The 23,465-nt window shown below is 44.3% G+C and overlaps 1 protein-coding gene across 2 annotated transcripts in view; it reads left to right on the forward strand.

The window, feature by feature from the left end:
- The first annotated feature begins 219 nt into the window (after positions 1–219).
- LOC121624762 (zinc finger MIZ domain-containing protein 1-like) overlaps positions 220–23,465 on the forward strand; it is a 115,763-nt gene continuing 92,517 nt past the window's right edge. For both annotated transcript variants that reach the window (XM_041962630.1, XM_041962632.1), the window contains exon 1: positions 220–335. The gene's annotated coding sequence lies outside the window, so the exon portion shown is untranslated. The remainder of the gene's footprint in view (positions 336–23,465) is intronic.

The following is a 23,465-nucleotide window of genomic DNA, read 5'->3' on the forward strand; positions in this document are numbered from 1 at the left end:
TCGGTAGCACCCTCGGAGCGGGTCTCTCCAGCAGATCCAGTGCACCAGATGGCTGCTGAGCGCAGCGACGGAGTCCGGCTCCGCTCCCGGCTCTCGTCCTGACGGCGTCTCCGCGCAGGAATCCGCGACACATTTTGTCAGCAGCCACCGAGCACGGGTCCCTTTGGTAATAGAATAGCCGATGTAATTTGACACTTCAACTTACTGCGCTCTCTCCGAGTCTGTTCAGTTACTCACCCACTGACGTTGAGCCCATTCTCAGTGGCCGTGAGGGGGGAAGATATTTAAAAACAAGAGCCGAAAATTACCGAGGACTTTCTCCGCTTAATAACCCGGTGAGTAACTGCAAACTTAACGCTGCTTTCTCCCGGTGCGGCGCTGCGAGGCGCTTGTCTCGGGAAGGTTTTGTTTCCACTTTGGCTCAGATTGTTTCTCAACAATAGAGTGACCACTTGAAGTGGCAGTGAGGTGCGCGTCGGAGCCTCTGATAATCAACCGCGGCTTTTTATTTACTATCAGTGCGCCGTGCGCCGTCGGGATTGAACCGGCGGGCTGTTGAGCAGGTTGTGCATTTCGTTGGTAACAGATGCCGCGTTGATCTCCAAAGCGTCGGGGCTTGGAGGCTACATTGTAGCAGCCTGTGTGCGTTTTGCTTGCAGAATGAATCATGCCGCGCTGTGTGAGCCTGTGTGTGTGTGTGTGTGTGTGCAAGGTTTAGAGGTAGGTCTTGCTTTTTTTGTACCTTTGGCTTCTGATGTGCACAAAGCACATGGTTTGCCCAATGTGGGTTTAACGGTGCTGCGAGGGGATTCACGCAAGCTGCAGAATGACTGTGGACACGGCGAGGCAGCGGTCACTGCGCGGATTATTCATCAAATGTCACGCTGAATGTTTATTTCTGAACTTTGGTAACAGCAGCACGTGTGTATACTGTTTAAATATCAGTGTATTTATGTCACAGCCTGGAGCCATCCTGCTGCTGTAGGTCATTGCTGTCTCACAAGGGTTTAACAAGTTGACTCCCCAGACTCCTGCTGTCTGGATAACCAGTTGGGATTGAGGGGGCCTCTCATATAGAGCTGGTTTCATTTCCACTTGCTGTACATCTGCCCAGGAAGCAAACAGCATGGCCAAGTGGAAAAAGTAAGCTAGACTCCCTCATCTGCCTCCTAACCATTGTCAATGGAAGAGTGTGTGTGTGTGTGTGTTTGTGTGCTTCTCACATATGCACATGCTGTGTTTCTTCTTCTGCTTGCTTCTGAAAATCCCAGTTTGGGCGCATCGAGCAGGCAAACAAACACACGTGCAGATGTTTTTCGTCTTTTTCTGGTGAGACGTCCAGGAGAAGCTCTTCCTGTTTTTGTTATGCTGCTGAAAAGTTCATTCTCTTCGCGTCTGCCTTCAGCTGTCTGCTGCAGCATCCAGATCCGTCCTGCGTGGAGCAGGCTGCCCGGACCCAGCTGCAAAACTTCTGTGGTGGTGTTGCCGGTCGTTGGGCGGCCGCAGCCGCTTTGTGTGCGCTTCTGTCGTGCAGCTCGAAGGGTCTGGTTGGGTTTAACAGCCGCCTGACTGACAGGCTCCTCCATTCAGCCGCCTGTAAAACTTTCAGATGTGGCCGTGATGCGGGACGGGAGAGGATGTCAAACTAGGAAGCTGCCATTTTTATGCACCTGGTCCTTTGAATGCTCTTCACTCACATCCCTGCATGTGCCACCTTGCAGTCTGCCTGCATCACGAGCACTCGATGGCACGTGTGATTAAACGCTGATTGAGCTCTGCTTGTGCTGGGTGGAGGGGGGGGGTGGAACTTCAAACTTCCAGTGGCTTCATAGACTAGGGTGGTGTCAGACAGAGTAGGAGGTTTTCTGCCCCATCCCCTCCCTCCCAGTCACCCCACCTCTGTGGGGCCCCAGGTTGGGCTCCTGAATAACCATGGGGCAGACCCCACCAGGCTGACCTTCTTCTATTCAAGTTGAGGATGTTGAAACACCAGCCGTCAAACAAAAGACACATTGAAACAGAGATCTGCAACCCAGCACGTGCGTCTGGGTGCTGAAGTAGCCCATTTATTAACTCTGAGACTGACCACTGAGGAACGTCAGCACACGGGGAGGCAGAATAAAACGGTAAAAGGACACGGAGCTGCTTCTGGCACAGATTAGAGAACAAACTCTAAAAATAGAGCTTTAAAAAAAATAAAGCTTTGCTTCTAATTTGAACCAAATCGCGTTTATCTTTTCCACTTTTGAGGCAAATCTCTTTCTGCCTGGACTGCAGCCAGCCCGAGGTCTGTGTGTGGCTCCGTGGATTGACAACGGCAACACGTTTTCAGTGCGGGGTGGGAGCTTTTCGCTCTCGCCTCTCCACCCACCCGACGAGGTGAGAGTAAAGGCGGAAGCTGGAAATGGCCGTGCCACATGGGAAATAATTCAACTCTCAGATCAGAGAGGACACACAAGAGGCCTCATTACCTCCAGCAGTACCGCCGGCCGGCCTGCGAGCAGAGCGGGAGCCGCTGTGCCTCCGCCAGCCACACTGCTGAATTATTATCTGCGTGCTGCATCTGATGCTCCTTTTGTCTGGAAATATTCCTGACACACAACATAGTGTGCAGTGTCATTTTACACCCAAACAGTCAAGAGATGAACACTGCATCAAACCCTCTCCCAATGGTTTGCAGCCCGAGCCCCCTTTTACCAACAATGTGTGCTTAAGCAGCTGGTAAACATGGCTGTTAGATGGTGAATAACGTCATAATGTTATTGATTCGACTTGGGAATTCCACTTGTGGCGAGCAGCCCTCTGAAGCACTCTAACAGGGAAAAAAAAAAAAAAAAAAAGGCGAGCGAGCAAACGACCGACTGCTCTTCCTCCGCGGTCAGAGCCTGTGGGAGGTTTGTGTAGGTTTCGCTCAAGGTCCCTTTTGTGTTGTCTTTGCAGGAGAGAATAAACTCCTGGGATGAATCACCCTGCTGGTATGGCTATTTTCAATGAGCGGGGAGAGTGCGCTCAGAAAGTGTGTCACCGGACAGCTGGAGTAGCTTAATCATGAGGTTTAGTTTGGTGTCAAACAGCACTTGTTTTTTAATAGTCCTGCTTTAACGTTACCCGTGAACAATTTTGACATCGTAAAGGGTTATTTTGATGCTGCAGTATCTCTGGCAGGGAGATTGTTTCGGATAACCAGCGGTGGAGAGTAATCGAGTACATTTACTCAAGAACTTTGAGCACATTTGAACCTTCACTCCACCACATTCCAGAGGGAAATACTGTCTTTTTTAACTCTGCTGCATTTGTTTTGCAGCTATAGTTGCTAGTTATTGTGCAGACAAAGATTTAACACACACATGATATTTTTATAAAATATGTTGCATTGTTGTAGCTTAAACCTCTGTTTCCCAGCCTTTATGGCTTGTGAGTCCCTTAATGAATGACCCGAACCATCTTGCTCTCTGCCCATCACTTGTGCTCACTCTGCTGAGGACTTTTCGGTCCTTAGACCTTCATGGGGTCCAGTATTCCCTGACCATCTTCAGGTTTGACGACTTTTCCCCCGAAGAAGCTAAAAGTTTGCAGGGAATGTTAATAAAGCGCGTTCAAGTGATCAACAGTGTGCAGGATATTTTGATTCTGTCAGTCAACCTGTTAGGACTTCTTGGAGCGCCAGAGCGTTTGTGGTGAGTTTTAATGGCTCGTGACCCTTTAAAATGACGCAACATGTGCTTGCAACCCATTGCGCACAAACACAGAGCATTATTCCGCTGTGGTAGTGCCAGTTTCACTCCACTAAGGCATCTGAATGCCTCTTCCAGCACTCAGAATAACAAAATAAGCTCTACATCACGCCACGGTATTCTTCCCACACGTGTTATTCTGCATTCCTCATGTGTGTGCCTGTGCTGATTTGCGACGCTCCACCTCGGTGACACGCTCGCCGTGCCAACATGTGTACATCGCAGATATCCACAGAGGGGTTTTATGACGGAGAGAGCGGTCAGACTGTACCTGTCAGCCTGACTGTTGACTGTTAATATGAAGCTTCTATTTTCAAAACACAGCTCAGGGAAAGGGAATCTGTGTGTGTTTTGCGTTCGTGCAGCGGGGAGATACAGGGCAGAGCGAGGGATGGGAGAGGTGCTGGGAGTGACGCCAGACCACACATCATTTAATCATGTTAGAGTGTGCAACCGCTCTGTGCATATTTTCAGTCGCGCTGGTGATCGGAGTTGTTATTGTACAAACTGCTCGCAGAGAGGGCTTGACGGGAGGGGAGACAAATAACTCCTATTTTGGCGTATTTGAGATTTGTCAAATTGTTGATTAATGTCATTTTTTCTGACCAAAATATGATAATAAAAGTCAGATTTTTGTCGCGGGTGCATGTTGTGAGATGTGTTGTGAAATTTGAAGCAGCAGCATTTCAGAGCGCTTCAAATCGGAGCCTGTGGAAGGATGACCATTGTGCATATTAGCATTGGATTTGAACGTGTCCCTTTGGCTTAATCCCACTGTTGACTCGCCTGCTAAGCACTGAGTGTGTTATTTTTGCTCTTTTTAGGGAGCCCCTCTCTGCATAATCTCACTTAATCTAATCTATCCCCCTTTATAATAGACTGGGAATGATGTGACTTTATAGGAAAAGCTTTAGCGTAGATCCATACCAAACAGACTAGTGTGCCGGCTTCTTCCTCGGGCCCTCTGGCAAAGCTCTTGTGAAAATGCAAGTGACCTCTGCGCCCCTTGTTAGTCTGAACAATAGGCCTGCCTCCTCTTACAGCTGCAGCCATGCTGGAGGGGAAGTTAGCCGGAACAGAAAACACACATCTCGTGATTAATAGGTCTAAATACTGTATTTTGGGCTTGATCCCACGCTTGCTCGGAACACCAGGAAAATTCCCTCTTTATTTATAATATCAATTATGTGCGGGATTCCGGGGCTGCAACTAATGGTTATTTTCATTTTGCCTATAAAACGTTGAAAAAAATAGCAAAAAAAAATGGCTGTTTTAGTTTCCCACATCCCAAATTGATGTTTTCAAATGTCTTCTTTTGTCTCAAGAAAAGTCCAAAACCCAAAGATGTTCAGTTTGCTATCATGCGTTTCAAAGAAAAGCATGAAATCTTCACATGTGGGGCACTTGAACCAACAAATGTTCAGCATTTTCGCTTAAAAATATTTTTCGATTATCCAAATAGTTGCCGACTCATTTTCTCTTTGCAGCTCTTGCTGGATTTAGGTGGTTGGCGCTCAGAGTGACCAGCAGAGTTCCCGAAGATATGGATGGCATGAGACGATAAGGCGATTAATCAGTTGTTCAATTAACAGGAAATTTTGATAACTGATTATTGGTTTTAGTGGTTTATTAAGCGACAGTGTCAAACAGTGTCTGGCTCCTCTAAATGATGAGCAGTTTTAATTCAGTTCATTAAAGAATAATGAAAAGAATCGGCTCTCCGTCTCAGCTATGAGCAGGATTCTGGTGACTGGGGTTGTTTGTGCGTTGGCTGTCAGCTTTCCTGAAGGTCTGGATGACGTGGAAGTTAAATATGAAATGCAAATGCAATTAAAACACACTGATACTTTGTTTACACGCTTGTTGCCACGGGGCAGGGTTTGGGAGCCAAGCAGGCAAGTTGGAGGGCGTCATGAAAAAAACAAAATCCAGTCTGAAAGTCTTAACCCACGATGGACCTAATTGGAGCTTTTGAGGCCCCCAGCAGTCGCGGACTCATGCATGTTGAATGTGACATGCTGTGAAAAACATACGCAGATGATGTCACAGCGCGGCGCCGCAGCGTTAAGTGTAAATGAAAGGTTCTGAATCATGAATAACATCCGGCTTCTCCAGAGCCTCATCATCTATAAATTAAACAAGGTCCAACCCAGGAACCTTGAAGGGTTGTCAAGACCTGCCGCGTCGGATGGTGTTGCATGGCAGACATATTTTCCCTCCTTAAATTTCAGCGTAAACCGAGAAACCGGCAGCTGCTCTGGAAAATTTGAAGAGGTGTAATCTCGCTATGAGGAAAAAAATGGGCGCTGGAAAGACTCCTGAGGGGCTCTGCTGAAGCATCACAGTGTCTAGTTATGGGAGTATAGAAGAGAGGGAGAGATCCACACCTCTGATGAGTAATGAAGGTGATTCTGAGCAAGTGCTGGAATTACATTCAACAGAGCCCGCGGGGGTCCATATCTCATTGTTCTGTGACAGGGAAAATTAACTGGGATTTACTAATACGCAGGGAACGTCCTCCCCCCCATCCGCTCTCTGGCTCTCAGAGAAAAGGTCTGAGGGTAATCTCTTTCCCCAGCAACACCAGCCCCCCATCGGAGCCCTCCGCCACCCCTCCACTCCGCCCCGAACACAAATGTCAGATGCCTCCAAGTTCGCTATCAAGATGTGAAACACAAGGAGACAAAATCCCCGACATGTTGCGCCGTTTCTCCGTCGTCTGCTGCCGCTCCAACACACGAGAGGCTTCCATTCAAATGCTGTTTTGCATGTCACCTGTTTTCCTTTGCATAGTCGCTGTGGCAAAGCCTGAGATGACCCAGAGCGAGGAGGGCTTCATGGGTTTTACCTCTCATAGGCTTTGATTCGGGTCGGTATGTTACTGGTTATGATTTCAGAACAGTTTAACACTCTTGCTGCTTTTCTCTAGTTTTGTATCACTGAACACTGAGTGTTGTAGGACTTTATGGGGTTTAAGACTGTTGGATGAGTCAAAAACAAGCTATTTGAAGGCGTCACCTTGGGCATTAATGGTGGCTATTTTTCACCATGTGTCAATTAGACTAATTTAAGCTTCTCTATTGTTAAATTTTGATTGATGTGTGGAAATAATTTACAGCTGGTTTCACAGTCCACAGAAAAACAAAAGAAAAAAACAAATGCAAACCCTTTCTTTCCAAATAATCCGGTAGTTTAATCTTTGGTTTCCCTAAAGGGAAGAAGCTGAACAAGAACATTGGTTTTCCAGATTCAGTTTTGGTCCAGGTTTGGTCACCTCTCTGACAAATACAAACATAAAAGTGTAATACAAACTCTGTCCTGAACAGCAGCAATGATTCATCGGTAAAAGCTGCAGTTTGTACAGTAGCATCTCACCCACAAGAGTGCTGCTGTGTGAGAATTATGAGGCCACATAAATTAACATTTTTATAATCTATCAACAATTTTTTGATCATTTCTTTATTAATATTAGCCTATAAAACGTCCAAAATAGTGAAAAATGTCCTTTGCAAGTCCCCAGGGCCTAAGGTGATATATGAAACAAGCCTGACCAGCCAATTAGCTGACCAATCAAGCAGGTCAGCATCTGTTGACTGAGATCTCTCTTCAATCAGTGCAGCTTTAACCGAGTCGTCAAGTCCCTTTTGTGACGCGATCGTCTTACTGTTCCTCACGGTGCTCAAACAAAACAGTCTAACTGATGATGAAGCGCAGACAGCAGCGACGCCACACCCACCGCCTGCGTGTCAGCTTACACTGTGCCCTCACTCCAACACGCTGTCTGTGTGCGGTCGCCTTCCCAGGTGCAAGGCACGCATCGCAGACCAGAACCGATACACTAACGTGACAGCTGTGGGCAGTGAAAGAAGACCATGACAGACGTCTCGGCTCCGGATGGGGTGGAATACGTTAACCCTTGGCGTCCGATTGATGGGCAAAAATCGCGCCCCTCCTGTGCCGCGTCTTACTCGTTCCAATGATGGTAGCAGTTCAGTCGTCCATCCTGGACAAACATCCAGAAATCGCCAGAAAAGTCATCATAATTTTACATTTAGCCTTATTTGATTTGGTTTCGTATGGTTGGGATCAGCACTTCAACTTCCATGTTTTTACAGGTGAATAAATGGATCTTGAAGCTTGATCTTGTGTCATAATAATCAAATTTAGACCCTGATGAAGGGGATGTTGGTGACTTGTGTAAGCAGAAGCTGCTTTGCCACAATGTAAACAAACATAGGCCAAAATGCAGCCTGCAGCTAACTTGACATCTCCATGGCAACACAATACTTCCTGTTTACATCACCCAAAGCATGATGGGAACTGTTTGTGCCAAAGCATTTGCATCAAAAATGGAAATAAGACAGAAAAACCAACAGCTTTTTATTTTTCAATTTTACATAGGACGTCCAATCAACATGGTTGTTATGCTCCTGGAACAGTGACACCCGCCTCCATCACCCATGTTTGTGCTCTGTGTTCTTAGCACGTATGAAACAAAGGACATGTTAAATAAGGGTATTTCTGAGTAGCCAGACTTATTCTGAACTTAATTATGCAGGTTAACAGCTAGTTTTACTGGATATAAAATGTGCATTTGTGTGTCAGCACAGCGTGCAGGTGACCAAAAACATGGCTTGTAGCCACGTGCGACGCCGCCCTGGCGTGACTTTAAATAACTCTGCTGTAAACACATCCTGTCTGTTTACTTACGTCGGCTCGTCCGGCGGCCGGCGTGCCGTCCCGTCCTCAGCGGCGGCTTTGGGAAATGAACAGGAGATTGTTTCACACACTAATAGTAATCACAGATATCAAAACAACTACAGCCTGATGATGAATGCTAATTAATTGGGAAATAGCCGTCTGGATGTAAACACACAGTGAGACACATATGCAGACACACTTCACGCTGCTATTTATAGGTGCAGATTGCATAAGCTGTGTTTTTTTTTTTCTTCTCCTAACAACAGGGTGTTCTCACTTTGTCAGTATCATGCAGAGAGACGCTGTAACTGACCGGATTATTTTTACACACACATACATTGCACCCCTACTCCTTCTTGGCAAACGGCGTGTGGCCCGACGGGTCCCACGGCTTACAAAAATGTTGACGGCGGACGCTATTTTTGACCATCTGCTCTAAAAGGAGGGCACGTTTGAGTCACAGACACTGTGGTGTGAGGCTGCGCCCGTGATGTGCCTGGCATGTGGAGAGACAGAGAGACAGAGAGAGAGAGGTGGCTCGCCCGAGGACCCAGCATCCTTCGCGTCACCATGGGCGTGCACAATGCGCGGCTGGTTTCACTAATGTGTGTTACATTAGCATGAGGGGTGATGGAGGCGGGGGGGTCGGGGTGTCGCGGGGAGGGAGGAGGATCCTCCTCGTCTTGGACGAAGAACAAGAGAGATGATGTCCTTGTGCTTGACTTATGGTGTAAACATCGTCAGTGAGATGAAATGGTCTGAGGTCAGAAATGTCTCAACAAGTGTCTGTGTCTTATTCCACCTCTCTCTCTCTCTCTCTCTCTCTCTGTGTGTGTGTGTGTGTGTGTGTGTGTGTGTGTGTGTGTGTTATTTGTAAGGTAGGAATGTGAAACCTAATCTGGTCTGGCCGGGGGGGTTGGGCACAGTGGGTTTCTTTTGGAGAATTAGTTTACGACTCCTTTTCTTTGGACTATTTTGACTTTTCATGCTTGTTCTCGTGTTTTTCACGTTCTTGTGATTCTGTACTTCCAACATATTTCTTCATGCATGTGTGCAGATAATCTTCCATAAAGTCTTCTTTTCTTAAAACGAGCAAAAATCTGCACATGGAGTAGCTTTGGTTTTTAGAAGTTAGAAAACCTGTTGATTTTCTGGATTTGGCTGTTTTATTTTGCTGCTGAGGCACTTTGTAATGTGGATTTTGAGAAGTGCTCTATAAATCAAGGTTATCATCATATTATTATTGTGTTATTTCAACCTGGGGATCAACTTGTTTAAAAAAAAGTTCAGTTTTTCTTGATTGAAGTGCAGCAACTGTCTTTATTTATTCTTTTTCTCTTTAATGGAAAACGGTAGAACTATTCTGATTTCACTGGCAGATTTGTAGAAGGGTTTTGGACAGATTTGACTTGATTGGATGATGTTCTGTCAACATACAATTTTAAAAAGTAGGACTGCAACTGATGATTATTGTCTCTATCTGGCCATTGTTTCCGTGATTCATCATTTAGCCCATCAGACATCAGCAGGTGGTGTCTTTAAATTATTTGTTCTGCATGAACAACAGTCCAAAACCAAATAATGTTTGATTTGCTTTCACAGAGGACTAAAAAAACAGCAAATGTTCATATTTGAGAAGATTTCTTAAAAACGCAGTTTAGTAGGTAATCTTTCAATACGATCATTTTCCATCCACCCTTCCATCCAATTATTAGCTGCAGCTGTTAAGAACCCCCCCCCGCTGCCGTGTGCTCTTCCTCTGTGGTTTCGCTTGACCTTGGACGTCTTGGATTTGGTGGCACAACTATCCTCCATTCAGGAAAAAAAGTGCATCGCTATCGAGACCTCCTCTGAGCGCTGATGAATCCACGATACCTTGTGGCTTCGTTATTGTCGTGTTTGGCATCAGCTGATCTTGAGGAGCAAGTTGAAAAAGCAAATCGCTCGAGGCTGCGCTTCCTGCGCCCTCTTTGTGTGGCGTCGGCAGACACCTCCTTCGGAGGAGGGAGGTGGAGATGATCATGTGAGCTGTAATTATATTTATGTTGGGTCCCATTCAATCTGTCACAGTAAATGTTGCCTCACTTGTCATATTGTAAATCATTACAGCGGATTAGATGCTGGTTATGAACTCAAAAGGCCGGGGAAGGATTCCTTTTTTTTTTTTTTTGCCCTTGTGATCGCTGTATTTGTTTGTTTTTGACAAGCTAGTTGTGATGATATTAGCCGTGCAGTGTTTCCTGGATGTTCTCAATAAATTTTAATTGGGAGGAGAATGGGTAATGTCACCGGCGTTTGCTTTGAAGAAAACCCCTTTCAGAAGAGCGGGCAGTCTTCCAAGAGTGGAAGAATGCCTCTGAAAGCCTCCGTGTTTCACGAGCCGTCCTCGGCTTTTTGTTTTCTTATTTGTCTGCGATCAAAGACGCCCGATGAGCGCCGATGGAAAGTTTGACTCTGTTTTTGGCAAGTGGCTTCTTTCAAACTAGTGCGGTTGAAAGAAAGAAAAAAACCCCTTTTGATTCATCTCAATCAGCTGCTCAGCGCTGAAGCGGGATGGACTCCTGGTGGCCTCCACGCTCTCGTCCCGACTTAAGATAGCGATCGGCCGCACGCTTGCTTGTAGCAGCCGGCGCAATATTAATCGCAAATATCCTAATCATTAGCTCAGTCCCTCATTCATTAGTGAGTGGCACGAACCGTTACTCCCAAATCACTAAAAAGATTAGTTCAGAATGAATGAACTTCTCATGCCGCTCGCGCTTCCACCGCCGCTCACACAGCAATGCTTTTGTTGGGCCCCCGTTTCTGCTCGCCCCTCATGAATTTTCCCGCGGCTAAATCGGCTCGCGGCTGCGAGTTGTCGCACATGTGTTCATCCACCTTGAGCACAAAGACTCACATGTCTGAGCAGTTGCTTCATTTGTCTACAAAATTCGCTTGTTTGGAGAAGCGCTGAGTGTTGCATCCCGCCATTTGTATGCGAGTCACATCTACCCAAATAAAGCCTCAAAAATTTCCCTAATGTTTACTCCAGCAAAATCACATTTCAGCCTTATTTATGCTACTGTCTACACCTGAAGACATAATTTCATCCTTAATCTTTTAGGGACGCTCTAACTTGCTATATATTATGGATTTCAGCGTGCCAGGAGTTATAAGAGGGAAAGTGTGAATTATTTGTGTCATTACTTTTGCTGCTGATAGGAAATGTTTTGCATAATAAACAGCCAAGACAACAAGTGAAAAATTAATGAGAAATATATAGTTTATGATGCATGCGGTGTGATCTTTGCTGATGACTTAAAAAAAAAAAGCGCTCTATTCTCTTTGGAATGATTGTCAACCATCAGTTTTCATAACGTCATTGTTCAGCGAGTGAGTATTTGTTTTTATTAATCTCCACAGTTTGTATTGTCATGTTAATTTACTCTACAAGGGTCTCGCTACAGTGTGAAGTCTTAAGAACAATGAGGATGAAAGGCAAGAAGGCGAGGCTCATATCAGCGGAGAAGGATATTGGAGAGGAGTAGTCTACACTTTGCTGAACTCCCAAAGCGTCTTTTTTTAATATTTAGCTCCTGTCAGTTAAAATCAAAAAGTTTCTCACTTTCTCTAAAGCTCGCAGAGAGGGAGGGGGGGTGGGAGAGAAAGAGAGGGGGAAACTGCTTCACGGGTGAAAGCCCTCGCACATGAATATTTAATGGTTGCATTTTAACCAGAGTCATAAAATCCAAGAGGATGTGGCTGAAAAGAGAGCAGTGAGGAGTGTGCAAAGTAGGCTACTTTGTTTCTTTATAGTCTGAGCTGAATGCCTGAAAGTCATGTAACTCTGTTCTGGCTGCACAGTGAATCAAATATGTGGATTGTGTCGGGCTAATTTAAAGCCCGGGCCACGTTTAGCGATGTGTTGCAGCCTGTTTTTGCAGGCTAAGCAGCTTGTTCTACAGCAGGATGAAGAAATCCTGGACCTTAAGGGGCTAAATTGAAAATGTTTCATTTTGACACTTCCTCAATGCACTCAGGAAAATGGATTTGATACACTTAATCCATTTGGCCAGTTGACCAGATTCAGAAGCAACATCTATTCAATACGCATCGGTTTTAGCTTAATGGAGTTTGAGCCAAAAAAAAGGAGGATATCTGTGTATATTTAATATGCAACCTCTCCTCCTCCGTCTTCGTCTTCTTCTTCTTCTTCTTCTTCTTGTCATGCATTTTTTAAATTCTGTTCAGCCCTCCGCTGAGCCAGACTCGCAGCAGACAGACACTGAGCTGATTGTTAAGTTTGATAAAGCTCAGTCTTGTGCGTGCGTGGCGGGGGTTATTTTCGTGTATGTAAGCTTTGCTTCACCGAGGTAATCATTTGTCATCCAATATTAAATCTAGCTAAATCGACTCATAAATTGCAATCACTTAACTCTGCCCAACTATTATGTTTAATATTGCTTTGTGGAAAAGGTCAGCCGGCAGTAGATCAGGTTCCAGCAACCCAGATAATTCGGCTGCCTTTTATGAGTCTTTTTGAGCTCCGGAAAAATCAGCAGTCAGGCAAACTGAGTGTACAGTACTCAACAGCGGCGGCGGCAGCAGCACACAGGATATGCTGCAGCTACTGTTTATGTTTTCTATCCTTAGATATCCTTAATGCAGTGTTTAAAGTGTGTGTGGTTGGCAGCTTGCTGATAAACCACAGTGGATGCCCTAAAGGGAAACAAAATAGAAGGCTTTCCCCACTGAAAGGTCCAAAGTGCAGTTGTCCACTCTGCACAGCAACAATGGAGCGGTTGTGCAAACGGAGCCATCAGCGGCGCTGGCAAGCCTGGCAAACCAGCTTATCAGGAGGCAGGGTGCACTGAGCATTGACGGCGAAAGGTGGGGGGAGGTGGGGCGAGGGGCTTGTAAGCGGAGGTTAGAGTGCATGTGTGGCACACAACCTCTCAGTTCACTCGGAAGCTGCGTGCTCGCCGGGGATGCAGAGATGCAGCCGGGCGGCGCTCCACGCGGGGGCCCTTTGTGTTCGCATGTCACTGACAGCTCCGATTGGGAATATATGGCGTCTGCATGTGTGTTTATGTGTGCGATCATGTGTGAGCCGCTAACCATCCCCGTTAAAGGGATACGCCGCCAAAGATATTTCCATCGCGAGTATCAAATACCTTTTATTAGAAACAGGCTGAAATCAATATGAGAATAATTAAGGATCATGTTTTCACTACATAGCAACAGAATATGCTCATGTCAAGACAGTATGATTCTAGTGAACACTAGCAGGGCTACAACACATGATAATTTTCATTATGGATTCATATGCAGATGATTTTTGAGATCATTGTATCGGTGAAATGTCAGAAAATAATGCATGCATGCAAAACCTAAGGATATTCAATTCACAATGATACAAAACAGAAAATGAGTAAATGCTCACATTTCAGAATCTGGAATCACATAATGTTAAAATTACTAAAACGGCTCTGAATGCTAGTAAGTAAGTATAAGTGACACTTACAGGAAATAATTGAACATTTCCTGCTCTGCAAAGTGTTAATGAAGGTAGAGGTGCTGTTGGACGAAGCTCTGAACCTGAACCTATAGACCTGAACCGTGATTGGCTGATGGATAAAAGGTATCAGCATCAGTTTTCAGAATCTGTTGATCGTTTAATTGATTGCTGTATGAGAAGCGTGCGCTTGTTATGGCGAGCGGCATGAATTATGCCTGTGATGCCAGTCAGTGCTGAATTAACGAACTATCATCCGATCTATTAGCTTAAAGGGTGGCTCTGAAAAGTTTGGTTTTTTTTTTTGACATCTGAAGGATAGATTTTGAGAATGGTCTTCCATGAGCCCCCCCACCCCCCTCACCTGGAATAGCACTGAGCAGATGTTAAATGGCTCTGGCAGGACAGGTCCAGTGGATAAGTGTGGCGAGGACTATCAAAGTGTCAATATTTGCATTACTTTTTCTCGTCGCCGTAACACATTTAAATGCACTCGCTCGTCTCACACTGGAGCGACTCTGATTTTAAGCAGCGCAGTTTGTTGGTGGCAGATATTTTTTCTTTCTCGGAGCCGTTTGAGGTGTTGGAGGAATGCGTCTTGTGCTCGGTGGAGTTTACTCGCTTGCAAGATAGTCTGTCGTGCTTTCACTGCATTTCCTTTGGGACACAACACTTGGAAAAAAAAAAAGGGAAGTCTCAAGGTGCCTGTGTTAGGCTTTAGATGTGACTCTGGGTTGGTAAATATTTAGAGAGCAAACATTTTGATACCAGCAGGGATTATAGTTGAGGGAAACATGTTTTTCTAAGAATGTAAATGTCAGCATATTGCAAGGCATAACGCTACATATTTTCATTTTAATGCCAGTTTCCAAAAAACAGCACTTTAGCAACTCAAATCCCACAGAGGAAATCAGATTGTTTTTCCAAGTCCAGCTTATTTTGATGTTGCTCGCCCACTGAAACTCATTCTCTTTGTTCAAAAACCATCCAATTCATCAGCAGGGATTGCTGCCGCCCACAAACAACCAACATATTTGTTCTGCTGCTTCACCTTGTTGGCTTTGTAGAGGGAAGGTGCCAAAGGTGGATGTTAAACATGTCAAGTGCTATCTGCCTTATTTACCCGGTCACTGAATATTCATGAGCCTTGATACCGGTGTCAGCCTTCAGCCAGCCGTGCAGAGAACCAGCAGCAGCCTCTACAGTCGTCGGACAAGCTGGAGCCTTCGTCATGCGGCCCCTTCCATCCTTCCCAGAGATCCCCTTTCACGTCACATTTACGTTTGTTTTCTAATAAGGTGGTGATTTCGCCCGAAGCTGACAATCGCTTCCTGTTCCAATTTGTGCACGAGGGGAGCCGCGGCGCTTCTCGCTCTGAGGCGCTCTGGGACGAGTCCGCGAAGCCACCCAGCGAAGAAGAGGGAGGGTATAACCCCGTGTTCTGCACTCATGCCCATTTACTTCCCCTGACACCTCCGGGGACACGCTCTGACCTCTGCAGGGATCTTGCCTCCCTCCTCGCCCTCACTCATGCGTTTCCTCTCTGCTCCGAGGAAAACCGCACCAAATTCCTTGTGCATTACAAGAGCTTTCAGGCGGCCCGGCCGCCGCTCGGCCTCGTCTAGACTGCCATGACTGTTGTTTGGCAGCGCCGCCGAGCTGCGGTGTGGGTCAGACTCACTTAGGATGGCAGCGGAGTTTGCAGTGGTTGTCTCATTAAATATATGTTTCCTGTGTTAACATGAAAAGCTCATGCTCTCTGCTGCTCCTTGAATCGGATGAAAGACACCCTCTACAGGCTGTACCCTTTCAGAGCTGTCAACATGCTTAATGCTGTACATTATTAATTTGTAGGTTGTTGCAACGAGATTTGGGCAGTGGTGGAAGAAGAATTAAGGTCCTCACCTAAGTAAAAGATGCAATACCACTGTGTGAAAATATTCCATTATATGGCCTGTAAGTCCTGCATTCAAAACTTCACTACAGCACAGCAGAAGTACAACTGAGGTACTGTACAAATTAAAGGTACTAGTTCTTTAGTTGGAATTTTTAATGCATAAATGCCAAACATGGTTTCAGCTTGTCGAATGGGAGGATTTGCTGCTTTTTCCATCTAATTATTTTAAGAATTTTAGGCTTCTTTTCAGTTTGACCAATACATGAACAAAACAAGTGAATTCCATGTATTGATAAATCCAATCTAGGCAAATGTGATGCCATTTCACACAACTACAAATCAAGCAATCAATCTATTAATCAATTTAATTGATTTGTTGCCTTTATATAAAATATTTCTAAATTAGCTCCACCTCAACCAACTACGAAAGTAAAATGCTACAGATACACTGATGCAGGAGTAATAAGGATATAGTTTAACATTTTTTGCATTAATTGACAGTTGGGGGTAGTGCAGCTAGCTGTAAACGCAACACTGATATATTAGCAAGTTGTTATGGCGACCATGTTAGCTAACATGTTTACATAGACATGGAGCAACATTAGCATTAATAAATTGGCATTTATTTGGAGTCATCTCTCCACCTCATGAATGTAAGTCCAACATTCACTCTCCTTTTATCTCTATTTCATTCAACACCAGCTCCTGAGGCAAATATTTGTCTCTTTAGTTGCTAAGTGCTTCACAAAGTTCACCAGCTAGCTTAATTGCTAAACTTTTTGGCGCTGGGCAGGTAGCGCACAGACGGTGCAAAAGTACATATACTTTGATTTCGTTCATGGGTTTCATATTTTCTTATAAGCTGTGAACTCTGCAGTTAAAAATGAAAAGTTGTTCATCAAAGAATTTTGGTCAAGTATGGTCAAACTGTCCCTGTGAGGGGTCTTCCTGATGAAATGGAGAGCTAACGTTAGCTAAAAACTGGCAGTTGGTGATGCATTTTTCACAATATAGCAGCCCAGAAGTTGTCCTTACTGATGGCGTATTGCTGGTCCAATAAATTTATAATAAATTATGTATTAACCATAAACAAAGCCATTAGTTACAACCTACAAATCATTTATAAACTGTGATATATTCAAAAGTAGTTAAATGTTAAAGCTGGTGATGGATGAGCTCATGTGACTTGTATGTAACATACAAATATGGAAAGTGACTGGAAACTGTATCTTTGATTTGAGTAACGAGTACAGTATTTACCTCTAAATGTAGTGGATTAAAAGGGATTAAGCAGCATATCATGAAAATACCATCAAAGTACCATAAAATAATACAGTATTTGAGTAAATTGACCTCCCAGCACTGGATTTGTGAGAGGAGGAGCAGAACGAGCCTGAGTGCAGGCTCCAAGTCCTGATACATGATACATGGCTGCAGCAGAGGGAATTTCATCTCCTGTCATCTCCCCGTTGATTAGTATTGATTGGTTGGGCTGAATTGGCCTCTTGAATGGAAGTTGCATCAAATAATCCCTCGTTCTTGTTTCCCAAATCCATTGTGAGGGCTGGGGAACGATTGTATCAGTGGCTTTCCGAGCACACGGCGGCAGGCTGAAACATTTCCTGCGGGGGTCGGAAAAAAGACGAGTGTTCTAGCCTCTGTGTTTTACCTCTTAATGAGACTGGGGTAAAGTTGACCTACCGAGTAATTGTGACAAACATAGCCGAGGGGGAGCTCGGTGTCGCCCTGCCCCCTTTTCACTGTGGTGGTTTAAGAAAAAAGCTCGCTGCACCTGCGGTTTGTATAGACATGAATCTGTTCCCAGACAAAACGAGGAATTCACTGCAGCTTGGAAGGATCCCCCCGCGGTGCACGGATGACACGGTCTGCTGTGTTGCTGCCACCGCCACTGCTGCTGGTTGGCTTTGGATGGGGGCAGCTTGAGTGTAATGATGAAATGGAAAAGTTCCAGCACAGTGAACACTCGCACGCAGAAGGTAATTGGAGATCTTGCCACCAAAGAACTCTGCACGAAATGCTTTCAATTCCGCGCCACAGAGAGACAGACCACAAAGTTTGATTATGTTTGCTGTTGACTAAACGCCTGCTGTTGTCGAGCGAAATGAGATCCTGTTCAGACAGGACGCAAGGTGGGAAGGTGAGAAGGCAGCGACTCGGGCTGAAGGTGTTTTTTATTATTATTCTGTTATATCATAAAAGTAGCATCATCGTTAATATTTCAGTCCAATTCAATCTGTAGTTTTCACCATTGAGGTATTTTCAAAACACAAAGACACACACAGGAGTCAGCACAAATAGGTTTTGGCAACCTATTCGTAATTTATGAGACCTGAGTGTTGTGTGGTAAATGACTGACAGGTGACGGATTGTCAGTGCGGCTGCTCTTAGAGCAGGTGTTTTGGGTTCATGACATGTTAGCTTCGTTTAATTAAGGAAAGACTTTGGATTGGTGGTTCTTTAGCCACTTCAAGTCTGATTTGACACCAGAGGATCGGAGTGTGTTCAACGGAAAGCAAATGAATGATTGATAAGAGAAGCAAAGCTGCTTCAAGTCCTGCTCAGCTGACATTAATAATGGAGGACACTTTGAGCGCCTCAGTGGCGTATGGAAGACAAGAGATTTCATCACCTTCTGGATTTTGCACTACTATTTTTTTTTTGTGAAGTTTTACTGATAATTTTATTTTGATTTTAATATTTAGATTCTATTTTACTGTATGTGGAAATGAATCCACCCAATTATTGGTTTCTCCACTAACAGCCAGCAATATAAGTATATACATATATGCATGCAGTTTTAAGTATTGTACACATTCAGACGCCATGTCATGTTTATAATTTTTTGTTAAATCTGGCCTGCAAATTATGTATTCATTTTTCTCCGTTTTTCCCCAGATTTTTCTTATGGTTAGTTGTTGAAAAATAAGAAAACACCAGCTCGCAGGTAATTTGTGTTTGAGACCCATAAACTACATCATTAAGTGCGTTTCCACCCATGTTTTTATGCGCATTTTCAATTTGTGCATAAAAAAAACCTGAGTGGAAGTGCCAGCAATTCAACAAAAATATTGCAAAAAGCATAATCTCAGTATAGTGTCTTCTTCTGCAATGGTGTAATGATACCTGACTGAAGAATTAGCTGCTTATCTCAATGCGCCCAACTCCAAATATTTGCATATCAGTAGAGGATGGAAATGCACATTTATCCACATTTTCTTTTGCCAGTTTTCTGGAAAGCCAGTTGAAATTTGCTCTGAATTTGGATGGAAACAATTGATATCTTCCAATTAAGATTCGCTTAGCTCGTGCCCAATTGTTTGGCAGTGACTGGCTTGTTTCGCTCCACAAGGTTGTGCTCATGGTGGTGCTCAAAGTTTGATTGTTCACTTTTGAGTTATGAGTGCCAGAGGTGCCAAAACACATAAAAGATGTTGGAAGGGGAAAAAGGAAGATGAGGAGATGTTTTTTGGCAGTGTTGCTGCTCTGTGAAGCTGCCTCTCCTGTCTGCAGTGTAGATCCTGCTGCTCTGTGTGTGTCTGTCAGGCTCCATGTCATCCTGCTATTGTTCGGGCCAGAAATCAGCACAGACTCCCATTGTTCTCCACACAGATCTGCAGCTACAGGCTGTTCTGCCCAATATCTCTGCACTTTGTCATGTTTGTAAAATACAGTGTCATCTCTCAGCTATGATAAGAGGTCGCCACGGGTTCTGCTACCCCTACTGTGCTTTGGAAGTTACAACAACATCAAATTCTTCAAACTAGCCATAATTTATTTCATCCTATTTGGGCTTTAAGTGCAATTGTGGCAAAAAAAATTAGTCTGAGCATTGCCACAGAGTGTCTGCACAAGCATCTCCTCTCCCTCGATAAACCCTAACCGGCTCTTGACAGTAAAGGAAGACATGCCTCAAAGTGGATCAAAGTAATTCCTCCCTCCCCCTGTCTAAACGGAGCAACATGTTGACACGGTCCCAGTCAAAAGCTCGGTCGTTTGTGGAGGAGGAGAGCGGCTGAGGATTGCTCCGGCTCGTGGGAAAGCATTCCGGCTGAAAAGACGTCCTGACATTTGTTTTCCAAACAGTGTTTGTCTGCCTTCATGTTAAGGGCCAGTGAGGATCTTGTGTTCAGTGGGTTTTCTGTTGCACAGCGGTGTTCATGCAGGCTGACTTCTCCTACGCGAGCTGATTGTATGTGCTTCCGTCATGTGGTTTTACTTTGTGAGGCACCTAACTTTCACTTTGCCGCTCCGTCTCTTCAACCTGGCCAGCCTGTGTCCCAGTCAATGGCCACTCAGCACGGCTCCTCGACAGGCTACAGCAAGTAACCTTTCGTTCAGAGGAAAAAATCATTTTTCTCAGTAAGAAGTTCGCTCTTATGCCACATGCACCTCTTGGCCCTGGCAATGTTCCCTCTTATACTGTAGTCATGAAGTGGTCTCACATTGAGCAAAATAAATGATTGTGTTTGCATTAAATCTTGCAGAGCTTGGCTTGATGCTACTAACTCCACAAGAAGAAAAATGCAACGTAATACATACTGTATTTGCTGTTCAGATGCCCACCAGACTCACCGTAGTGAAAAAGAGGTTATTTTTGCTGTCTGTGGTTGTGGAATAAAAGTCAGAATTTTCTCTATAGATAATGTTGTGTCACCGCGGGAGCACTGCTAAGGCTTGGATGGGCAAGAAAAACAGTTGAATCATCAGTGCAAAAGATGAGCAACATGTTAGAAAACACTTTGTTCTTTGACAAAAAGTCAAATGTATAAGCCTGTGTGCATAAAAGCCTAGGAAGAAAGCTCATCTGTGATTCCCAAGGAGCATTTTGCAAGAAAAAATCTCGCCACAGAGTTTAAAATTCTGTTGTGCATGCCACCAAAGGCCTGCAGAAGATAGAGGCACAACCCTGCAATACATTCAACAATTCACTTTTTGTTCAGTTTTGGATAAATTCAGCACTGTGTTTGGTTCCCAGCATCACAATAAAGCATTGTGTAGTTAAGATTAGATAAGATCATCTTTTTTTGAGCTCCCAGAGGGGAAATTCAGGTGATACAGCAGCAAAAGGACAGAAGTAAGCACAGATAAATAGAGAACTTAGCGAAAAATAATAAAAGCTGTATGAAATAAAAGTAAGAATAAAAGAAAATGAAATAGAATCAATACAGTAGCAATTAAAACTCAAAATTACAGGCAATAACAGTACACATATAGCACCACATATAGTGTTATACTATACTATACGGATTACTTATCTCAAGCAAAGTGGCATAATGGTGTGATTAATAATCAGTTAATTTGATTGTCTTTGACTGGCTTCATCTCTGTAGGAACAGCGGCTGAAGCTGATAGTTATTCTAGCATATATAACCATCTACCATGCCGGTGACTGAAACCATTTATAACACACCTATTATGAATTCATTTAAACTGACAGTCAAAACAAAGACCTGTAGTCTTGTTACGTCATCCAGGACAATGGGAAGACCCAAGAATACCAAAGAATAAGTATTAAATCTTAACTTATATATGTTATAGATCAAGTTATCTGCCAGCTGCATAAATGACACTGATGATCCAGAACAGTAATGTGAAGCAACTATGAGCTGGAAGAGGTGAAAACACTGCAGAGCTGGATGATGACTCTCTGCAGGTGACTATGAGCAACCTTCTTTTATGTTACTCATACTGTAGTAATTTTTCCATTCTTAGCATAAAATATGGTTCTGTGCAGCTGTAATTTGGCAATAGCAATCTGAAAGTGCACACGTATTGTCATCTGTTGGCCGTGCATCTTGTATCAGTTTGTGTTTGTATAGAATAAAGATAAGTGCATTGATTTTCTTTGCATACAAACTGCAAATGGAGTGCACAAGAATTATTGGTACATACTGTGTGTTAGCATGTTGTGTATGATATATTAGTATGTAATATGTGTGGAATTAGCCTCATGTGTCTATTTTGGGACTTAAATCCTCATCATTCAAGATAACCGCTAAGGAACAGCTTGAATGTGATCAACATTTGATTGAATTCTTAATTTGTCCTTGATTGATGCCGAGTGCGTAAGAACATATGGCTCTGGTGTCTGTAATGGCCTGCCGGGTTCTGATGTTTTGCTCCAATAAGCCGCCAGACATTTCTCAGCCAGCATTGCCTTCGCTATGACACATGAAGAGACCGCAGATGAGAATCACCTGTCTGTGGTGAGCCCCGGGAAGCAGAGCCCATCTCCTCTCAAGGCAGGTTGTCACCGCGGCTATTAAGACTAATAGCGGCAGCCTGTGATAAGCACAGTTAGCTGAATTCATGACCCGAGTGGCTGGAGCGGCGAGATCATTTCCACTTGTGTGTTTTTCTGCTGATGCGTTTAATTTTTATCCTGTCCGGTGCTGTGACACAAGAGGGAAACCAGAGAGTGCCAGAAAGAGAGAGGAAAATAGAAAGGGAGTGATGGATCCTTGGGTGAAGTATCGATTGGTACAATCCAGGGTGAAAGCACTGCAACAACAGACGTACATTATATTTTCTCATATGACACACAAGAAAGCCTCTCTGTATTGCTGATTGCATAAGACTGAAAATCCATCCCTAGTTTGTCGTTGATGGTGTCTTTTAATGGTGATTTACTTTTTTCAAGGCAAATTACATGAAAATTACAAATCACATCACAGTGTTTCTGTTTCCATGAATGGCGTCGAAATAATCAGCCAGGTTGAGTGGTAAAGTGACCTCCTTCAAGGGTCCGTTTCATTTTTCCACTTACCTCCATGGTGGTAAGTGGAAAAATTAGCCACACAGGGTTTTGGGTTTTATTTGCCCCAGTCTTTTTTGTCGACGCCCCAGTACAATGGAGGTGAATGGAATTCCATTTGTGATGCCCAAATTATGGGAAATTTACATTTCAAATATTCAGCAGCAATGCGTCTGTCAGTGAACAATGTCCTGGTTATGTTCACACATCTTGCTGTGAGCAGTTTTCACTAGAACTGCTTTCTTCTGGAGTCCCTGTTGGCCCTTTTTAACCAAATATTTCAGGGAGTTTAGGAACCGCATGAACTAAGCCATTCCTGTTAGCTTCTCAAGAACCATGAAGATTAGGAAATGAGTCCAGATTTATGGTAAATGAGAAATAACAGTTTAAATTGAGGTTACAAAGTAGACCTACAAGGTTCCTGGGTTCCTAGAAAGGTTTCTGAAATGGAAAAAGGCTCTCAGTTTGTCTCTAATTTGGGTGAACTGGCCCTTTAAGGCAACACGATTGGCCAGATGAGGTGTTTATAAGATTTGCTTCTCCTCCTCCTCCCACATTTGCTCTCCAATCTTTCTTCCCAGTTAAAACCAGCCAGATATTTGTGGAGCATCAGATATGTGTTCCCCTCCCTGACCCCCTCTCTGCCAACACATGGCCGGTATTAGCCGATTTCCTAGAGATCAGTGGAGGATGTCGTCGGAGCACTTGTGCTCCTCTTTCTCCCTCTCACTCGCTCTGCGTAGAGTGGCCCGCTTAATGCATTGTAATGGTTGACCATTATTTACGCAGGGGATAAACAAAGAGAAGCGAGGAATTGATGGAGTAATCCACTCTCGCAGTCATTAGGCATTGAGATGGAGG

The sequence above is a fragment of the Chelmon rostratus genome, chromosome 21, assembly GCF_017976325.1.
Source record: "Chelmon rostratus isolate fCheRos1 chromosome 21, fCheRos1.pri, whole genome shotgun sequence".
NCBI classification, from domain to species: domain Eukaryota; kingdom Metazoa; phylum Chordata; class Actinopteri; order Chaetodontiformes; family Chaetodontidae; genus Chelmon; species Chelmon rostratus.